General features: G+C 49.7%; 1 pseudogene; it reads right to left on the reverse strand.

The window, feature by feature from the left end:
• Positions 1 to 495: 495 nt before the first annotated feature.
• On the reverse strand, positions 496 to 20,089 carry LOC109762958 (ATP-dependent RNA helicase DEAH11, chloroplastic-like; annotated as a pseudogene).
• Positions 20,090 to 20,908: the final 819 nt, after the last annotated feature.

Raw genomic sequence — 20,908 nt, forward strand, 5'->3', positions numbered from 1 at the left:
TCGTGCCTCTGCCAAACACGGGAACAGAACCGTTCCATTCCGACTATTCCCCTTGGTTCCTCAACCAAACACACCCTTAGTTCGCATGTACCGATATGTCTTTCTGGTATCTAGCAACATCGATGACATTTGCCTTTTGACCCACACATGTCACATGACGTACAAATGTGCGTATCACATATCCGCTAGTCGCCTTGTGCCCAACCATCACCACCGAATATCCTACCAGAACTCCGACATCGGGGGACACATTCTTCTCTCTTACATGGACGAAGGTGCCCTCATCTGTAAACGTAACAATCGTCTTGTGAACCCTCGAAACCCTAACTTTGGTCACCCATTGACATCTTTCATGCTTCTGCATCTTCTCTTCTTCAATTGGAGCACGCGTCATAAAGAGAGTTGGTTGGTAAAATTTTAGACCGATACTCCTGGGAATTTCAATTATTCGATAATCAATCACTTATAGTCTAGAATACATTTGTAACTTAGCTGTAGAGAAATACATGATTTGTTATTCTTTTAAATAATAATGACTAAATATCCAAATAACTAGTAGAATACATTTCTTACACGGTAAGAAACATGAACTTTTTTCTCTCCATCTAAACCACAAGGAAAGAAGTAAAAACATGGAAAAGGACAAGTGATAAAACGGCGTCTTCTGCTCCACTTGTCTCTACCGCAGTCCACATGCAAAACCGAACCACCGTCGCGAATCGTGAAGCGGATCCGACGCCCCGGGCGCCTCCTAATCACAAATCCGCTAGATAACTATGAGCACGAGTGCACTGTTCCATTTTCTTGACAACACAAGTGAAGTGCGTACAATAACGCTCACCATCAAGGCACCACCCCTGGTTGGCTCTAGTCTCTAGAATGCGTACATCACACCATCTTCTCCAGGCCACAAAATCCTGTGCCCCCGAATGTTGTTTCTTTCTCTGGCTTGCCTTGCAACACCGGTGATTCTCGCTGCAGAATGCTTGACTGCCGATCCACCTTTTGGATATAAAAGATTCGGAAATTAGAAAAAACCTAGCAGATATGGAAGTTTTCGTTAAAAACAGTTTTTTAACGACAATGGACTGGAGACGTATCAAAAATGGAGAACAAATTAACATGACAATAATCTGGTCATGATAACTTTTAATAAAAATAAACACAGTAAAGTAAAGTCAGCCTCTTCTCGTCAACTTCAATAATCCCAAAACAGCACTCTGCTTACTGACTGGAATATGAGAGCTTCCATTATGTTCAGCGACAACAAGCAACTACCAAAAGGAAGTAATGTAAGCTGCTGGCAGCAGTGAAAAGAAAGGAAGATATAACATGATTGCATTTGTAACTGAGCAGCCCTTTTCAGGAAAGAAGACAATTGCGCTAGGTATATGACTGGAGGCAGAGGACGAAAAAAATTTAAGGTGTGGCGAAGTCTTAAGGAAATAATTCTTTTGATGCAAATCAAAAGAGTCAAGACAAATTACAAACGAAAAACCAAATACAATGAATATGTAGGCATGTTTCAATAGGAAAACAACCTAAAATATACCGATAATGAAGCTTTCAATGGCATGTGCCGAAATATTGACACTTTCACGGGTGCTTGGATTTGATTTTGAGTTGCTGCCACTACCAAGCACTTCAAAATACTTCTTCAAATCTGCAATCACAACATTAATATATCACTACAATCTGCTTGAATTTAAGGCTTGAAGCTGCTGTTCAAAATTGCTATAAAATTTCAGAACAAAGAGAAATTACCTCTTCCCCTTTTCTTTGGATTTGCTAGTCCATTCCCCTTTCTATCCATCTTCTAGTAATCTGGACAGAACAGCACCGGTTGGGCATCTTATTAGCTTGTACGTATAATCATCTAAAAACAAAAACTTGTTCGTACAGTACACAGTTATATTCATAATTACTGCAGTTGGTTCGGAACTTCAGATCCTGAAGAATTGACAGACGAAAAATCGGCAATACCTAACAAAGTGGCTGCAACTAGTCTCTGGTTCGGACCCTGAGTAATTACCAAGGAATTGCCAGGAAAATCCCAATGGAGCTTGCTGCCGCCACTGGAGCCACCGGTTGCTGCCGCCGCTGAAGACGTCGCTTGCTGCCTTAGCTGGAGCCGCGCTGCAGCCACCGCTGGAGCTTGCTGCCGCAGCCCTCTAAGCCCCCAGCCTGCCGCCGTCGTCAGTCGCCCGCCTGGTCCTCGCGACCTGGCCAGCCGCCGCCGCCGCGCTAGCTTAGGGTTGCGTCGCGTCTGGTGAGCGTGCGTGTGTGTCGTTTTTTTTTTTTTTTTTTTGCCTCATGTTCGTGGGCGCTCGATCGAATCGATCCTGCCCGCGGTCGATCTCCACGGGGCACCGCTACTGGCCCAACAGCCTGGATGCGTCAGCGCATCAGGCTCTGTACCAGCGCTGCAGTCGAACGAGTCCAGAGTTTGCCGATCGGTAGATCCGTAGATGCATACGTATTAAATTTTTTTTTTGCCCGAAATCAAGGTATGGCGGCTGCCATACCCTGCCCACCGGAGCCCTCCGCCAGTGGACTGAAGACTGTATGGAAAGATTAGGAAGGAATGCTAATTGACGTTTCATTTCTTTTTCTTTTTCATGAAAGAAGACAATTGCCCTAGTATCAGTATATTGAAGAATTCACCTTTTGTTAGCCTTTTCTAACTGGATCCAGAAATTCTCTTTGTGCATGTGTAGTCACTTTACACTCTCCTTTATAATTATAACACATACAAAACTAGAAACTTAATTGTAACTATTGTAGTTAAATTTAATTATAAAATCAGTATTAGAGAGCTGAATAATAAATTTGTAGAAGGGGTGATGTTTCTATTTCTTATTTCAATGTGATCAGCAAACAAATGCGCATAATCCAGTCAAAGGAGAGCACAATTTGATGGTCACTTCATTACAATCCACACATCCACACTTGTAGAAGAGCAAATTCAATCTTACCATCTAGCAAACGAAACCTGCAGCGTGAATCATCGCCCCAGACTGCATCCCCGCAACTGCGCGCACCCTCAAGCCCTCAAGCAGTCAAGCATGCCAGGGAAAAAGCCTGACTTAGAACTGCAAAACTGTGGTACTCCCTCCGGTCCTTTTTACTGCATATAAGAATTATCTGAAGTCAAACTTTGACCATATTTAGATGAAAAAATATCAACATCTACAATATTAAAGTTATACGATATGAAAATTAAATTCATCACGCATATAATGATATTGATTTCATATTCTGTGTTGATATTTTTTCTATAAAGTTGGTCAAACTTTACGAAGTTTGACTTCACACAAATCTTAGTATATGCAGAGAGGACAGGAGGGTACAGAATCTGCCATAGATTGTCAAAGAGATTCTGTGGTCCTTTCATTCAAATGGTTAGAACAAAGTATTGATGTGAAAAAACTAACATAAAAATGCAGTAATCCATTGGCATAATTGGGATATAATTCAAAAGTGTGAATTGCAAGGACTTCTAATTGCAAAATGAATCCTACATACAAGCAGAGAATAAGCTAGCAGATTTGCTAGGCAGGCCCTAACTCTACCTTAATCCTACATACAAGCAGATAATCAGCTAACAGATTTCCTATAAGTTTCTTCAGTACATGATGCAATCTCAACACATGACTATGCATATGCACAGCTATAGTATATAACTATATACTGACAAATTAACTATCAGAAATAATGAGATGGGATATTCATCCATCACACTATTCAAACAGTAACAACATGTTATGACCGGTTTAGCATATAACCGGAGGAGGCCCACTGGGCAGTAGTTAGGGGCTTGGCCCACAAGTTATCTTAGGTTAATTATTATGCAAGTTATCTAGGTTATAAATATAGGCTGTAAGACTCTTTTCGGAATTAAGCAATAAAGATATTTTCTATCCCTATTGCCCGGCTCCCAGAGGAGCCGGAACCCTAGCCGCCACCAGCCCTAACCGTCGCCGCCCTCCTCTTCCCTCGCGACGGCGCCGACGCGCCGGAGCACGCGCCCTCGCCCCCAACCTCCGCTGTTCTGCCCTTATAACCTAAGGAGTAGAGCCGGTAGGAACCCTAGTCCTACCAATTTGGTAATCAGAGACCAAGTTCCGATCATGTCGCTGCCACCACCACCGCCGGCGCTTTCCAGCGGCTCCACTGAGCCGATGACGATGGCGCCGCCCCTCACCGCGCCGATGACGACGGCGCCACCCCTCACCGCGTCGATAACGTCCGCCGCCGGGACAACCGCGCTGGCGGGCCTCGGCTCCACCGCGGCCCCGGCCGCGCCGCCATCCCCGGTGCCCTCTGCGCCACCGCCGTCCGCCGTCTTCACGCCGGAGCAGGTCACGGCTACCCTGCGGGACCTCGTCACCGCCGTCCAGGGCCTCCACTTGCAGCAGCAGCAGTACGCGCGGCCGGGCCCTACATGCACCTGCCGACGGCGCCCGCTACCGCCTACGGCCACCCGCCGTGGCCGGCCCAGGGCGTCTCCCCGTTCGGTGCCCCTCTGATGCTGTCGTTCCAGGCGGCCCTCCGGCTGCCGCGGCGCCCCTCTGGCCCTCGGTGCCGACGCCGTCATCGGGCCCCTGGCCGATCCAGCAGATGTCGTTCCAGGCGGGACACCCCGGCGGGACCACGCCGGCCGCTGCCCCTCTGTGGTACCTGCAGCCACCCTCCCCCGCGGCCACCGACGCCCCCACCCACTCCCCGCCACCGACGCTACAACCACCAGCGCCGCCCCTGCCTAGCTCGGGGGCACCCCCGCCGACCTGCCTCCCGCTTCATCAGGTCCGGTTCCCGCCTTCCCCGTCGCCACTTCCGGCATGGTCGGCTGGGTCTTCGCCTTCGCCGGTCTACACCATGGCCCCCGGACAGCCGACCCCGTTCCCATAGTTCGGGGGGCCATCGGGTTCCGCCGGTCCCTACCCGGAGTACTCCGACCAGGCGCCACCCGCCTCGCTGCTCCGCACCTCCGAGCCAGCTCGACACGGTGTTCCCTCCCAGGCACCGCCGCGGTTCGCCAAGATCGACTTCGCCACTTATGACGGCACGGAGGATCCCCTCAACTGGCTCAACCAGTGCGACCAGTTCTTCCGCGGGCAGCGCACACACGCTTCAGAGCGGACCTGGCTTGCCTCTTATCACCTCCGCGGCACGGCACAGACGTGGTACTACGCTCTCGAGCAGGACGAGGGTGCCATGCCTACTTGGGAGCGGTTCCGCGAGCTCTGCCTACTCCGCTTTGGGCCCCCGGTTCGCGGGAGCCGCCTGTCGAAGCTCGGCCACCTTCCTTTCACCTCTACGGTGCAGGACTTCGCCGACCGCTTCCAGGCCTTGGCGTGCCATGCGTCGGGCGTGACGGCGCGCCGACCTCTTTGTTGGTGGCCTTCCGGATCACATTCGCGTCGACGTGGAGCTTCGCGGCCCTCAGGATCTCCAGACGGCCATGTATCACGCCCGGGCCTTTGAGGCTCGCGCCCAGGCCATGCTGCCGGCTACCCTGGCCCGAGGAGGCCGGCAGACCAGCCGCCCGCCACCTGCACCAGGCCGGCCGCCCCCGGCCTCACTGGCACCCACTACCTCGGCCTCGACGCACCCCTTTCAGCGTCTCTCTCCGGCGAAGCAGATGGAGCGGCGGCGCCAGGGCCTCTGCTTTAACTGTGACGAGCCCTATACGCCGACTCATGTGTGCCCGCGCCTCTTCTACTTGGAGACGGTCGATTTCACCGAGGAGGACGCTTTGGCCGATGAGGCCGCGGCACTACCACCCCCAGCGGCGGCTGAGGGCGCACCCGCGGCTGCCCCGGCGACGGTGCTCGTGGTCTCTCTCCACGCGCCCGCCGGGATCCGTGACGAGCGGACCATGCTCTTGCCGGTGACGATCCACGGCGAGCGCTTGGTGGCCTTGGTGGATACAGGCTCCACCCATAACTTCCTGCCCGAGGCTACCATGCGTCGCTTAGCGCTTCAGCCGACAGGCGGGGAGCAACTTCGGGTCACGGTGGCCAACGGCGATCGCCTCCGGTGCCATGGCCTCGCACGGGACGTACCCATCACCATCGGCGGGGAACACTTCTCCATCACCTGTGCGGGCATCGACTTGGGCTGCTTCGACTTCATCCTTGGCATCGACTTCCTGCGGACCCTCGGTCCCATTCTTTGGGACTTCGACGCGCTGACGATGACCTTCTGGCGCCTGGGCCGCCGCACTCGGTGGGACGGCGTTGGGGGCGCCACGCCCCTACCACCTCAGCTTCAGCTGGCCGCGGCCACCTCTGAGGCCGAGCATCCGCTCTTGGAGAACCTTCTGCAGCAACACGGCGACCTCTTCACCGAGCCACAGGGTCTTCCGCCCGCCCGCGCATATGATCACCGTATACATCTCTTGCCGGGCTCCGCGCCGGTGGCGGTGCGTCCTTACCGTTACCCGCAGCTGCAGAAGGACGAATTGGAGCGGCAGTGTGCGCTCATGCTCGCGGCAGGCATCATTCGGATCTCCACCTCGCCATTTACCGCGCCAGTGCTTCTTGTCCTCAAGTCGGACGGCACGTGGCGTTTCTGCATCGACTACCGTGCCCTTAATGTTGTTACGCTTAAGGACAAGTTCCCTATTCCGGTGGTTGATGAGCTCCTGGATGAGCTACACGGGGCGCGCTTCTTCACCAAGCTCGATCTCCGATCGGGGTACCACCAGGTGCGCATGCACCCAGATGACATCTCCAAGACGGCGTTTCGGACTCACCATGGCCACTTCGAGTTCTTGGTGATGCCCTTCGGCCTCACCAACGCCCCGGCGACCTTCCAGGCCCTGATGAACGACGTCCTCCGGCCCTACTTACGTCGGTTTGTGCTTGTTTTCTTTGACGATATTCTGATCTACAGCGCCTCTTGGGAAGAGCACCTCCAGCACGTCGCCATCATCTTCAACGAGCTTCGCGCGCACCATCTTCATCTTAAGCGCTCGAAGTGCTCGTTCGGGACGCCTTCCATCGCCTACCTCGGCCATGTCATCTCGGCCGACGGGGTGGCTATGGACGCCGACAAGGTGGCGGCCGTCGCAGCCTGGCCGACGCCGCACTCACCGCGGGCTCTTCGCGGTTTTCTCGGCCTCGCTGGATACTACCGGAAGTTCATCCGGGAGTTCGGCCTCATTGCGTCGCCACTCACACGGTTGTTGCGCCGTGACGCCTTCGCCTGGGACGAGGAGGCGACAGCGGCATTCGAGGCCCTCAAGGGGGCCCTCACAACGGGGCCCGTTCTGCAGATGCCGGATTTTGACCGCCCCTTCGTAGTGGACTGTGGCGCCTCGGGTGCAGGGTTCGGCTTCGTGCTTCATCAGGGCGATGGCCCTATCTGTGGGGCCGGTCTTTCCAGATTCGCACGGACCATTACAGTCTCAAGTTCTTGCTGGACCAGAGGCTCTCGACCATGCCGCAGCATCAGTGGATTAGCAAGCTCTTCGGCTTCGACTTCTCCGTCGCGTACCGCCCGGGTCGTCTTAATACCGTGGCCGACGCCTTATCGCGCCGCGACGCCGACCTCGACTCCACCGTCGGCGCCTCCGAGGGGACGGCGCTGTGCATCCGCTCCGGGCCCACATTCGGCCTCTTCGCTGAGATTCGCCGGGCGACGGCGATCGCTGCCGACGCGGTCCTCCTTCGGCAGCAGCTGGCTGCCGGCGACCTGGAGGAGCCTTGGCGCTTCACGGACGGCCTGCTTCTCCATGGGCGCCGCGTTTTTGTTCCGGCACATGATGATCTTCGTCACCAGGTCTTGTTGCTGGCCCACTCGGCTGGTCATAAGGGTGTGCAGAAAACCCTCCATCGTCTACGCGCCGACTTCTACATTCCTGGTGATCGTGCCTTAGTCCGTGACTGGGTGCGATCTTGCATGACATGCCAGCGCAACAAGACGGAGACATTACGGCCGGCTGGTCTGCTTCAGCCTTTGGACGTGCCGTCTCAGGTCTGGGCCGATATCTCCATGGACTTCATCGAGGGCCTTCCCAAAGTAGGCGGCAAATCAGTCATTCTCACTGTGGTCGACCGCTTCTCCAAGTATGCCCACTTCATCGCGCTGGGGCATCCGTATACTGCCGCGTCCGTGGCCCGTGCCTTCTTCGAGGGCATCGTTCGTCTTCACGGGTTCCCCTCTTCGATCGTTAGTGATCGGGACCCGGCGTTCACAGGCCATGTTTGGCGCGACCTCTTCAGGATGGCGGGCGTCCAGCTCCGCCTGAGCACGGCCTTCCACCCTCAGACGGACGGCCAATCCGAGGTGGTTAACAAGGTGATTGCCATGTATTTGCGCTGTGTTACAGGTGATCGCCCTCGTGCTTGGGTGGATTGGCTCGCATGGGCGGAGTACTGCTACAACACCTCCTATCACTCCGCCCTGCGTGCTACACCATTTGAGGTGGTCTACGGTCGGCCGCCTCCGCCTATCTTGCCGGTGGACCCGGCGATGGCACGGACGGAGGCCACGGGCGAGCTTATTCGCACCCGTGACGAGATGCTCGCTGAGGTCCGTCAGCGTCTCCTCCAAGCCCAGCAGCTGGCCAAGCATTACTACGACGGCAACCATCGCAAGGCGGAGTTCGCGGTGGGTGATTGGGTGTGGCTGCGTCTTCTCCACCGCTCTACGCAGTCACTCGACCCGCGCGCGAAGCGCAAGCTCGGGCCTCGCTACGCCGGGCCCTTCGCCGTCTTGGAGCGCATTGGGCAGGTGGCCTATCGCCTTCAGCTTCCGGCCGGTGCTCGCATCCACGACGTTTTCCATGTGGGGCTGCTCAAGCCTTTTCGTGGAGAGCCACCGGCCGCTCCACCCGCGCTTCCTCCGACCGCCGTCTTCTTCCAGAGCCGGAGAAGGTGTTGCGGGCGCAGCTCCGTCGTGGGGTGTGGTTCGTTCTGATCCAGTGAGCGGGCCTTCCGGAGGAGGAGGCTACTTGGGAGCAGCGTGACGACTTCCGCCAACACTATCCAGACTTTCAGCTCGAGGACGAGCTGTTTACGCAGGCGGGGAGAGATGTTATGACCGGTTTAGCATATAACCGGAGGAGGCCCACTGGGCAATAGTTAGGGGCTTGGCCCACAAGTTATCTTAGGTTAATTATTATGCAAGTTATCTAGGTTATAAACATAGGTTGTAAGACTCTTTTCGGAATTAGGCAATAAAGATATTTTCTATTCCTATTGCCCGGCTCCCAGAGGAGCCGGAACCCTAGCCGTCGCCAGCCCTAACCGCCGCCGCCCTCCTCTTCCCTCGCGACGGCGCCGACGCGCCGGAGCGCGCGCCCTCGCCCCCAACCTCCGTTGTTCTGCCCTTATAACCTAAGGAGTAGAGCCGGTAGGAACCCTAGTCCTACCACAACATAATTGGGAAGAACATAGCAGCAATGAAAATGAGGATCAGAGGAACGGGCATAACGCCTCGTTCCTACGTCTACACAATACATCGTAGTTCTAGTGACCTTGCTTAACATTTAATTAAAAAATTCTGCCAATAGCAAGCAAAAAAATAAACATTACAGAACGTTTAGATCTCACCTCAGGTTTCTAACACCTGAACTGCTTCCTGGATATAGAGCATCAGAGTAGCCTAAGAGATGATACATTCTGTATCCGTCATTCTGCCCGTTCTCAATCTTTGAGCAACCGGTTGAAATTCCTTTATCTGTTAGGGCTCCAAAACAGTACAAAAACTATTTACTTCAGATCATATATGAAGCTGCTTTCTGGGTATCTATTTAAGCATTCCGTTACCACAATCTATAAAGCAGGCCATGAGATCCCAAACTAATGAGCAAAATAAAATTGTCTGTTGAGTTCGCCGAAGGGGAATCTACCAATCAACATAGAAATGCCCAACCTACCAATATGTAGACACGTCCATCAAATAAGCACCACGCAATTTAACAATACCATAAGATGCAACTCCAAAGACTAGCTAACCATCTTCTACTTGCCAGAAACTTGACTACTGTTTCTAAGAACTGACACGAAAAAGGTGAAACCAACCCCTACATATTTAACATTATCTCTATTTTCTAATCTACCAACATTTGACTAATCTCCCAAGCTTTAAGCCTGTAATCTATATATTGTTGGTCATGTTGTAATGTGCCCCTTGTTCATATGATCAAGTCAGCAATTAATGGGAGAAGTCAGGGGCAATAACTAATGTACATAATACAAGAAACACTATACTTAAACAGAAGGATGCCCAGGTCTAGGCTTGGCTTCTTTTTAATCCCTATAATTCGGTACATAATAAACTAAATTCAACTGTAATTGGAGATTCACCAAGAACCGCGCACAACTTTGCTAGTTAAAAACACAAAATCTACAACCTGTACACTCAACATAAGATCAAACAAAAAATGCTAATCATTTACCAAGTAACTCAACAAGTTGCCTTTTTTATTTCCAATGCGCTCTGCAACACATTTTTAAAAATTCTATGCTGCAACAAATACTAAAGTGGATTTTTTAAGAGGTAAAAGCACCTACTTAAATTCAGAAACTTCAGTACAGAATAATAAATGCAAACTAATCAGCAGGTTGCACAATTCCAAATTTGGGTTGATTACATGCTCTCTGTGAAGAGCTCAGTGCATCTTTAGAATTTGTATCCTAGAAATAGCTACCATTCCAGAAACCACACAAAAGAAAATCATCATGCTCATCCCTAAGCACCACCAAGGCAACAAACATAAAGAATTTGCAGAAGCAAATCACATATCAAACCTCTAGAACGCTTGTGCATTGCTGGGATACTGGAAGAGGGCTTCACTGGTTTTGAAAAGGAACTGTGCCCTTACTTCTTCAGATTCAGAGCGTTCATCTCCCATTCACACACTTCCTTCAAACTAGCCAAAAATTGTATGAACTATGAAATAAGCATGAATCCAAAAATGGTACCATGGCATCAAACAACAAAGCCATTTGGGAACAAACACTCACCCTTTGCAGCTTGGAGTGGATCAGGGGGGAATCAGGAGAGAAGCATTCAGCGAGACAGTGGATACCTCCTGGATGCACCCCTACATGCACAGTTTATGGTTTTAATAATCGCAATACCTTCGCAACTTGAGGATTACTGTATGCTTCAGCACCAACAATTCACGTATTTTGCCTAATGTGTCAATGTCCAAGATTTGGCAACAGTTTGCTAAAATACAGGTTTTCCAGGAGGCAGGACTGCCAGCAGTACAAATATACACCTAGGTTCTACACAATGTCCACAAAGGATTGGTGCGCAGATCTGAGATGGCCATAACACTCTTCGCTGCTCTTGAAGTTCGCCAAGCATGCCCAGCAAATGTGGCAGCCGCATCTGCACTCAACATGGTTGCAGCCTTCAGCTTTTTCGACCGTGTATCCACAGGAAGGGCAGTTCTTCACATTCTCCTTCCCTTTGCGCCATTCAAGAAGTGTTGCGTCTGGGTCTTCCTTGTATTCTCTGTAAGCCTCACAGGATATGAAAGGATGATACTCGAGATGGCACTTGGTGCAGATCTCCACATAGCAAGCCCCACAGACAAAAGGCTTGGTCTCTGCATCTGGAGCTGCCACCTGGTAGATGGATCGGCAATCCGGTGTTGGGCAGAAACGGTATATTCCTGCCCTAGATGCAACAAATGCCCTTAAGGAAGCACTGAATAGGTCCTCCAGCTTCTCATTTGACACGAGGTACTTCAGATCAACAATGAGGAATGGCTTCTTGCACCCAGTTTTGAGGCAACAAACAGGGAACCCATCATACGATTTTGTGGCAACTTCACACTGATCCACCAAGCAAGCCCGACAAAATATGTGCCCACACGATTCAAGCTTAAAAGGATCTTCCGTCTCACACAAGCAAATAGCGCATGCATCCATTGAAAGCTCATTGTCAGCCACCCTTTGATTATCATCTTTACTGCCTCCAACATTCTCTGACGGAAGGTGAACCGGGACATTGTGTTTAACTGAGGTTATCAGCTCAGAGATCATCCCCTCCACCCTTCGCTTATCCTCTTTACTGCCCCAAACTTTAAGTATATGGCGGTGTTTATGTAACTCAACCTTTACCGAGGGCATCACAGTCTTGAATCCTTCCAGATCAACTCCAAAATTTTCTACTGTTTTCTTCATCAAGTCTGGAGGGAGGTTATGCCCACGAAGACAAAATTTCAAGAGGCCGCTTCTCAAGGAGCTGTGGAAGTGCATGGACCAATTTCGCTTCAGCTTCAGCCATGTGATGTTGGTGTCCAAAGACTTTAATATTTAGACTTTGCCTGTCATACAAAATGTAAGTACCAGTTTCTTGTTCAATTGATTTCAAATGTGCTACACCATCACGGGATAAGAGCATCTGAACTGCACTTAATGTCAGATCAGGGTGGTCTATGGTTTTCCCTTTCATCAAAATCTCAAGTGGCCTTCTCAGATCTGCTATTGTTTTTGTGGCATTTGCAGTGAGCCTTACTCGGAAAATACCATTCTCGGTCTTCTCATAATTGTAAGACACACCTGCATAAAGTACACTGATTAAGACTTCGAACTTGCCAGCTGATATAAAATTATGTGCTAAACATTCTTCTTGTACATAAGTTGGAACCTGATGAGTTTGCTGGTTTTGAGAAACATCAATGAAGTAGCACACACATTAATTCGGTACAAAATTTACATTGATATTCGGAAACAGATGATGTTATGATTTTATCAGTGGAGATTCACATGTTAGCTGAGGGATCAGCTGACCCCACAGCTTTTTTATCACAGCCTTAGTTTCATTCAGATGTGTGTTAAAAAGTAGAAAATTTCAGACAGATTAATGCATTTGAACCCACAGCCTTTTTGTCACTGGCGCCGCCACTGGATTTTATGCTTCTCATGAAGATATTGAGATAAAATAGACAATGAGCTATATGTTCCCCGGTTCAAATTTATATGAGCCACAACTCATAATGGTTTTCTCCCTGGAGCAAGCGAAGACTTCGAAAAAATGTAATTGAGAAAAATGGCTTTGCCCCTAATATAGATTCTTTATTAGCTAATATAAATTCTTTGAAGAATGGTCATGTTTTTATATAATTAGTCTTTCTTTTGAGCTTGTCTATTACGGTACAGAAAAATCAATCCTGTCACTCTTAAAGAACGGGTAAAAGGAATTCAAGCTAAGGGACCCAATGAGGAAATTCCTTATTTGGCACTACATTAAAATGTGCTTCCCTATTTGGGCCAGGAAAAAAAATACTTTCCTATTTCACACTGCCTCTAACTTGTATGCCTTTTATGACACTGTCGTCTATGTTGGCCACTAACGGTGTTAATAACACCTGAAAAGACGCTTTTGCCTCTAATGTAGTATGTGACCAAAATTTTGACCAAAGCACTGTGATGAATTTTGGAGGACCTTTCGATTTTTTTCATGGTTACATGGACAGATGATACATACATACATTAGGTAGTACACGCACACATCCCCTAAAAAAAAAGGTAGTACACACAAACATTACATGCCAGCCAGGCGGCCACTAGTAGCAGTACACGACTACACGCCCCGACCAGACTGCAACGTGCGCACAAAGGTGTGCCATAAGGCGGCAGCTTAATTCCTCCTCCATCTCCCACACATGCGCTTCCGGCAAGAACGATGGTCACGGTGGTGGCACAGCTGCTGGAGGAGGCACACGCTGGGGTTCGTGGCAGCGTATCAACCAGCACCCGGAGCTGGCATTCCAGGAACAGCACACCTCCGTGCTTGACGCTCTAGGTGTCCCCTACATCCGCGCTGTGGCACTGCAGCGCCGTAGACCGACCACGCAGATGAGCTCACCGACAGCAAATTGACGGCAAATTTGACAAATTTGACCTATAGACGAAATCAAATCACAGAATAAACTATCCGTGAAACTATTTCACGCGGCCGACCTTTTTGTGTGACGCCCGACACGAAGGCGCCACACTACACTGTGCAACGCCTCACAGATAGGCGCTACACGGCCAGCGTCGCACCCGTGTGATCAGAAAATTACTAAGTCTGTGTGCAGCGCCTGAGAGCTAGGCGCCACAGGTCAGCCGCGTGAAATAGTTTCACGGACAGTTCATTCTGTGATTTGATTTCGTCTATAGGTCAAATTTGTCAAATTTGCCCAAATTGACACCCCCCTCCCTCCCCCCCTCACCGACAGCCATTCGACCCCCCCCCCCCCCCCTCCCTCTCACCAACAGCCATTCGACACACATTAGGTAGTACACACACATCCCCTAAAAATAAAAGGTAGTACACGCAAACATTATATGCCGGCCACTAATAGCAGTACACGACTACACGCCCCGACCAGACTGCAACGTCCGCACAAAGGCGTGCCATAAGGCGGCAGCTTAATTCCTCCATCTCCCACACGTGCGCTTCCGGCAAGAACGATGGTAACGGTGGCGACACAGCTGCTGGAGGAGGCACACGCTGGGATTCGTGGCAGCGTATCCACCAGCCGTAGACCGACCACGCAGATGAGCTCACCGACAGCCATTCGACCCCCCCCCCCCCCCCCTCCCCCAACACACACACACACACACCACCACCACCACCACCAGCAGCAGCGCGCTGCCGTTCCACGCAACACCGCCCACCCCCAGACCCTGGACCTGCACCTCTCTTCACCAGTACCGCTGCCTCCGCCAACGGCCACGGACCGCGACCGCCGATACCAGCACCTCTCTCTTCACTGGTACCGCTGCCTCTGTCAACGGCCACGGACCGCGACCGGCGATACCTGCACCTCCTGTTTGTCGATCTGGCACTCCCGCTCAATGAATTTGCACACCTGGCGGATGACCGTGCTGGAGGCAAAGGAGGACAGCAAGGACAAGGACACACAGGGGCAGGGTCGTGTGTGCACGCAGAGGCAGAGGAGGCGGTTGCAGAGGCCGTGCAGGCACTGCGCCGTAGGGCACGGGCGGCTGCTTCCAGCAGTACCAATGACTGCTTCAGTCCATCTTGGGTGGGGATTGGGGGAGAAATTGAAGGGGATGGATCGGTGGACAAAGAGTGGGAGGGAGAGAGCGACTTGGGCGTGATGGCCTGTTTTTTTTTTCCTTTCTAGTGTTGTACAGCCAGCGGTAGTTTCGTCCATGCAACAAAAAACTGACAGGTCTTAGACCTTATATGCTAGCGGTGGCTGACGGTGTCACGAAAGGCATGAAAATAAGATCCGGTGCCAAATAGGGAAAAAAGTTTTTTCCAGGGCCAAACAGGGAAGTCATCACTATCCTAGTGTCAAATAAGGAAAGGTACTAAAGGCATGAAAAATCTTGAAGTTTCAACAAAAAAAGAAAACACTGCAACACCAGTAGCAGTAAGTTGCTCCCTAGGGAGATGAGGGTCCTAGATGAGTTTCCGGAAAAGATGGCTCACAAAGTCTGGCTACCTCATATAAAACTAAACTAAGTGAAAAAAAGAAAGACAAAAAGGAATACGAAAGCAACCACAACTGAGGAATGAGAGATTCAACCAATAGAACAGTGAAAAAAATCAATGCATTTAGCGAATGAGGAATGCAGGCACACCTTTTTGGCTTCGGAAGCTCTCAAGCAGAGAGGTCACTTCCTGGCTGATAACATTGTAAGCACGCACTGAACAGGACATAGTGCTATGAAATACATGCTTGCACTGTATTATCTGCCAAGGTTGACAACAAGGAAGAATACTTCCTTCAAGATGGTCCAGTGCTCTTGCAGCTTCTCGATGAAGATTTCCATCAAAAGTTAAAGTTGCTCTCATCATCGAGTCATTTTCCTCGGGAGGGAACACTTCAACAAGGAAACTTTTTCCAGGAAAACTCTTGTTTGGCATGAATGGAGAAATTTCTCTAATCAGCACTTCTTCGCATACAGAAACAGAGGGGCTAGCTATAGTGGCTTCCTTGACCCTGAGCAGGCGGATATTAAGGATTCTCCTTGTTGTTGTGCTGCGAAAAGCATCATATAGTTCCCGCTCCGAGACATGCAATGGAATTCTTTCGACAAATACACAGTTCTCCTCCTTCGTACTAACCCTACAACTGATATACCTTCCATCGATTCCTAAGGCAAAGCAGTCATCTACAACAGATTGAGCTTCCCCACTGGCACATGTTACAAGTGCAAGGCCCCTGCTTTCCTTACGTGGCCAACATAATTTAGCTCTTACTGAAGGAAATCGTAAACCTTGATTATCAGGAGAACATACAGGAACTATTCTTAGAGAGGAACCATGAAATTCTACCCCGTTCAATTTTGAGACAGCATCTTCAGCATTTTCAGGTTTGAGGAATGTAATCTTCCCCCATTTAGTTTCATCTGAGCCTAGCCGGAAATTTCCACTGGATTTATGAAAATTAGCAATACCGGAGACAAGACTATCCACCAAGCTAATAAGCTCCTTGTCATTGATGTCACTTGCATTTTGATGTAGAACCTCTACTGTCAGATATCTCTTCCCAAGTTCTAAATGTTTGACTTCAGCACCTGAGCCAAATAGTGCAATAGGAGAACTGCCTGACCTCTCGGGAAATAAACTTCTCTCAAGGCACTCGTTCCTCATCAACTTACCTTCACATTCCAAAGCATTGTTAACAATGCAAAAGACCTTCTCCATGTGCTGTGCGGTAGCAAATAACACAACTTCGTTATTGTTAAAGTTAACTTCAACAGTTAATCGGTCATCCTTGCAATCTTCCTTGAGACGTGAGATGATCTTCTGCTGATTTTGGCCAGATTTGCCAACAAATTTTCCCAGCAAGTTATTACCAAGCCCACTAATCACCTTTATCTGCAATTTATGTATCTCCAGTTGCTGAATGGAAGACATTGGGTGAATTGCATACAAAGCATCATGATCAACAGCAGTTACGCATACCAGATATTGATTTGGGACGGATAAGATTTCTGAAAACACCACCCAATCTGGCTTGGTACCATAATTAAGCAATGAGCATGAGGGATGAAGGTTCACAATCTGATCTGTTGAAATCACCTGGTAACCAAACCTTTCATGTCCTAAAAACATAGCAAGATTACCTGCAAGAGATGACAGGATAATTCTTTTTAGCAACTTATCATGCTCACTGGGAGCCTCAGGATTCCAACACCAATAACTTGGGATTATAATTTTCAATTCATGCTTTAGACAATTTTCAAGTTCTGATATAGTTTCCTGGCACCTCCTCATGGTTTTGGCGTTGATGCTGTTCTGCCAACACCACATGTTCCTGTTTTCATGCCCGTCCTCCCATTTCTTATAAACAGCGAGTAGAGTGAACAGATCTCCATCTTGGTGACACAAACGGACTTTCTGAAGGTCAGCTTTGTGTTTCTCCTCATCAGTGCCCACTCTACAAAAGATGCTGCTAGAATTTGCCATAACTGCAGCTAAAACTACACCTTCCTTCCTCAAACCAAAACCAAAGCAATCAAGCATAATTTTTCCGAGCCTTGGCTCAATTCCCAATTTGACCAAGTGGCGTCCGGTATCAGTCAGCTCATAGCAATTACAATTACATTTGACAGCACCCAACTGTTCAAGGTTCTTCACAGCCATATTGATTGCTTCTGGATTTGGGGCATCAACAAACTCAAAATTCTGTGCATCTTTAACACCCAAAGCAAGTATTCTTAGAACAGCAGTGCCAAGATGAACTTTTTGGATTTCAGGTTCTTGATGCAGTTCCATCATACTGAAGTCGGCTTCGGAGTAAAGCCTATAACACTTCCCCACTCCTGTTCGACCTGCCCGGCCAGCGCGTTGATTAGCTGAACTTTGGGAAATCCAATTGACTTTCAGAACATTAAGACCACTGCTAGGCACAAATCTGCTGTCCTTGACCAGTCCAGAATCAACAACATACTTCACTTCTTTTATAGTAAGTGATGTTTCAGCTATATTAGTGCAGAAGATAATTTTTCTCATTCCAGAATAACTTTCGAAAACACGACTCTGTTCCACAGGGGAAAGCTTTCCATGCATAGGAAGTACCACCGCACTTGCATCGGTGAAATTTTCACAAGCCCATTCAACTTCTAGCTGGGATGTCAAGAAAGCAAGGATGGCACCCTCTTCTTCGTTCTTGTGGATGATGCTTACCTGTCTTATAACATCATTGACATAAGAAGCAGCAGCACAAGGACCACGCAAAGAGCTTGCCACAATATTGAAAGAAGCATCAACTGATACATCAGGTACATATTTAATTTCAACAGGAAAATTTCTCCCTTTCACATGGAATGTTTGGCAGCCATAAAAGTATTCAGCAAGTCTATTAGCATCAGCAGTGGCAGACATTATAATGAGTCGCAAATCCAACCTATCAAGCAGCTTCTTCTTGATCAAAGCTAAGAGAAGATCGGTGTTCAAGCTTCTTTCATGAGCTTCATCAACAATGATATAGGAAATGCCATTCAGGTCCGCATCGTTCATACAGTGATGTAAAAGACAACTATCTGTGCAAAATATAATCTTCGAACTGAAGTTTTGACCATTCAAAAAGCTTGAATATGACGACACAAAATTGTCCGCATAGCAGCCCTTGCTTTCTTCATCTACTCTATGTGCCAATGATAAAGCAGCAATTTTCCGAGGTTGTGTGCAGACAATTGAATCGTTACCAGAAAGACCTGAGTCAGCAAGAAACTGAACTAGTTGTGTGCTTTTCCCAGAACCAGTTTCCCCAATTAAGATCATAACCTGTAGAGAAGAAAGCTCGTATAATTGAACCTTGACTTTTGCATCAGCATGTTACGGCCGACAAATTCAAATAAACAAGTGAAACTAAATGGTGCACTGCAATATAATAACATGCACATGACAAAGCTCCACAGGCACGGCTCTTTCTCATTGATCCTAAGCATGCAACTCCATAGTTAAAGAATGCACACGGAGGCAGGCGCTTAAGCGTGCCTACGTTATAGAAAAACTTCTAGCGCTTTATTACGCTTATTAAGCATCGCTTTAGTTAGAAAAGCACAAGACGGTGGCAAAACGCACAATTAACGCCTAACGTTTTCTTTAACTTTGTGAAAAATCATAAATTATCAAATGGGTTGCACTGCATTGCAAATTTGCAATGCCATCACAAATAGAACTGCAAATAAGTCACCTGGTTATTGAAAATGTGATTGAGAATCTTTCTGCGGTATGCGTAGATTGGTAGCCCCTCGTTGAGCGTCCTGCACTCGCGCAGCATCATCATGTGCAACCTCACAAAGTCCACATCCTCTCCTTCCCCAATCCCAAACACATCCACACCTTCTTCCTCCACCTCCTCCCCGTCATCCGTCCCACGTAACATGGCGCGCCTTATCAAACTCATCGCTGCTTTGTACTCAGCAATTCGGGCATCTACCAATTCCTTCTCAGCCTCCAGCGTTTTCTTCTGGAGATTGAACTGATCGAAGTCGCGGAAGTTATTGTGACCGCGCAGGCGGCGTTTCACAGACTGGATGGAGACTGCGAGCTCAGCGGAGCGGGCGGCGGAACGGGAGATGAGGCCGGAGTCGAGGAGGCGGGACGCGTGGGAGGCGAAGAGGGAGGCGACGAGAGGGAAGGCGTGGGAGGCGAGGGCGGCGTCGGGGAGGTGCGGGGTGAGGAGGTGGAGGCCGTCGAGGCGGAGCGACCAGAGCTCGCGCGCGGCGGCCGCGGCGGCGGGGAGGGAGCGGAAGAGGAGTCGGGCGGCGTGGCGGCCGGAGGAGCAGACGGAGAGGCCGTCGGGAGGCGGCGACTGGAGGCCCGCGACGAGGGCGTCGACCTCCGTGGCCGGCGGGGAGGAGAAAGTGGGGCCCGCGAGGAGGAGGATCACCGCGAACTGCCGCGCGTGCGGGGGCGGCTGGCGGAGGCGCTGCTGGCGGTGGAGGTGGGGAGGCGGCGAGACCCGGTCCGGCGGGCGGAAGGGGCGGCGGTCCTGAGACGGACGCATGGCGTCGGCGTGCGCTCCGAGGGTTTTGGAGGGTTTCGGCGATGGTTAGAATCGAGGTCGCGGGGGGAGCCCTGCCCTGGGTCGCCGGAGTCGGTGCGGTCGCGCTTCAGGGGACGGTGCGAGATTCTGGTCGAGTTAATTGCACGTTTGATACCACACTTCAGCATTTACTCACGGACTGGTATTATTACTCAGAAGTTTTACAGTTCAGTATCAATTCAAGGCCTAAGTGTTACAAAACGGTCTAAGCTGTGTATAAACACATATTGACGGTGTATCTGACCGCTGTGACCCGCTGTAAGGGGCTGATGTGGCATGCTTACTCAAAAGTTTTACAGTTCAGTATTTACTCACGGACTGGTATTATTATTCAGAAGTTTTACAGTTCAGTATCAATTCAAGGCCTAAGTGTTACAAAACGGTTTAAGCTGTGTATAAACGCGTATTGACGGTGTATCTGACCGCTGGGACCCGCTGTAAGGGGCTTATGTGGCATGCTCTTTTACAAAAAGAACCCTTACTTTTTATTTAATCACGCATATACCCTCTGTTTGTCAAAAAATGGTAGTGCCGCAAGAAATACTTTTATCGAAAATAACCACACGCGCGCCTGCTACACAGTTAATTGCATGTTGATACCACACTTCAGCATCTACTCACGGACTGGTACTATTACTCAAAAGTTTTACAGTTCAGTACCAATTCAAGGCCTAAGTGTTACAAAACGGTCTAAGCTGTGTATAAACGCATATTAACGGTGTATCTGACCGCTGGGACCCGCTGTAAGGGGCTGATGTGGCATGCTTACTCAAAAGTTTTACAGTTCAGTACCAATTCAAGGCCTAAGTGTTACAAAATGGTTTAAGTTGTGTATAAACGCGTATTGACGGTGTATCTGACCGCTGGGACCCGCTGGAAGGGGCTTATGTGGCATGCTCTTTTACAAAAAGAACC

Source organism: Aegilops tauschii, chromosome 3 (genome assembly GCF_002575655.3).
Source record: "Aegilops tauschii subsp. strangulata cultivar AL8/78 chromosome 3, Aet v6.0, whole genome shotgun sequence".
Classification (NCBI taxonomy): domain Eukaryota; kingdom Viridiplantae; phylum Streptophyta; class Magnoliopsida; order Poales; family Poaceae; genus Aegilops; species Aegilops tauschii.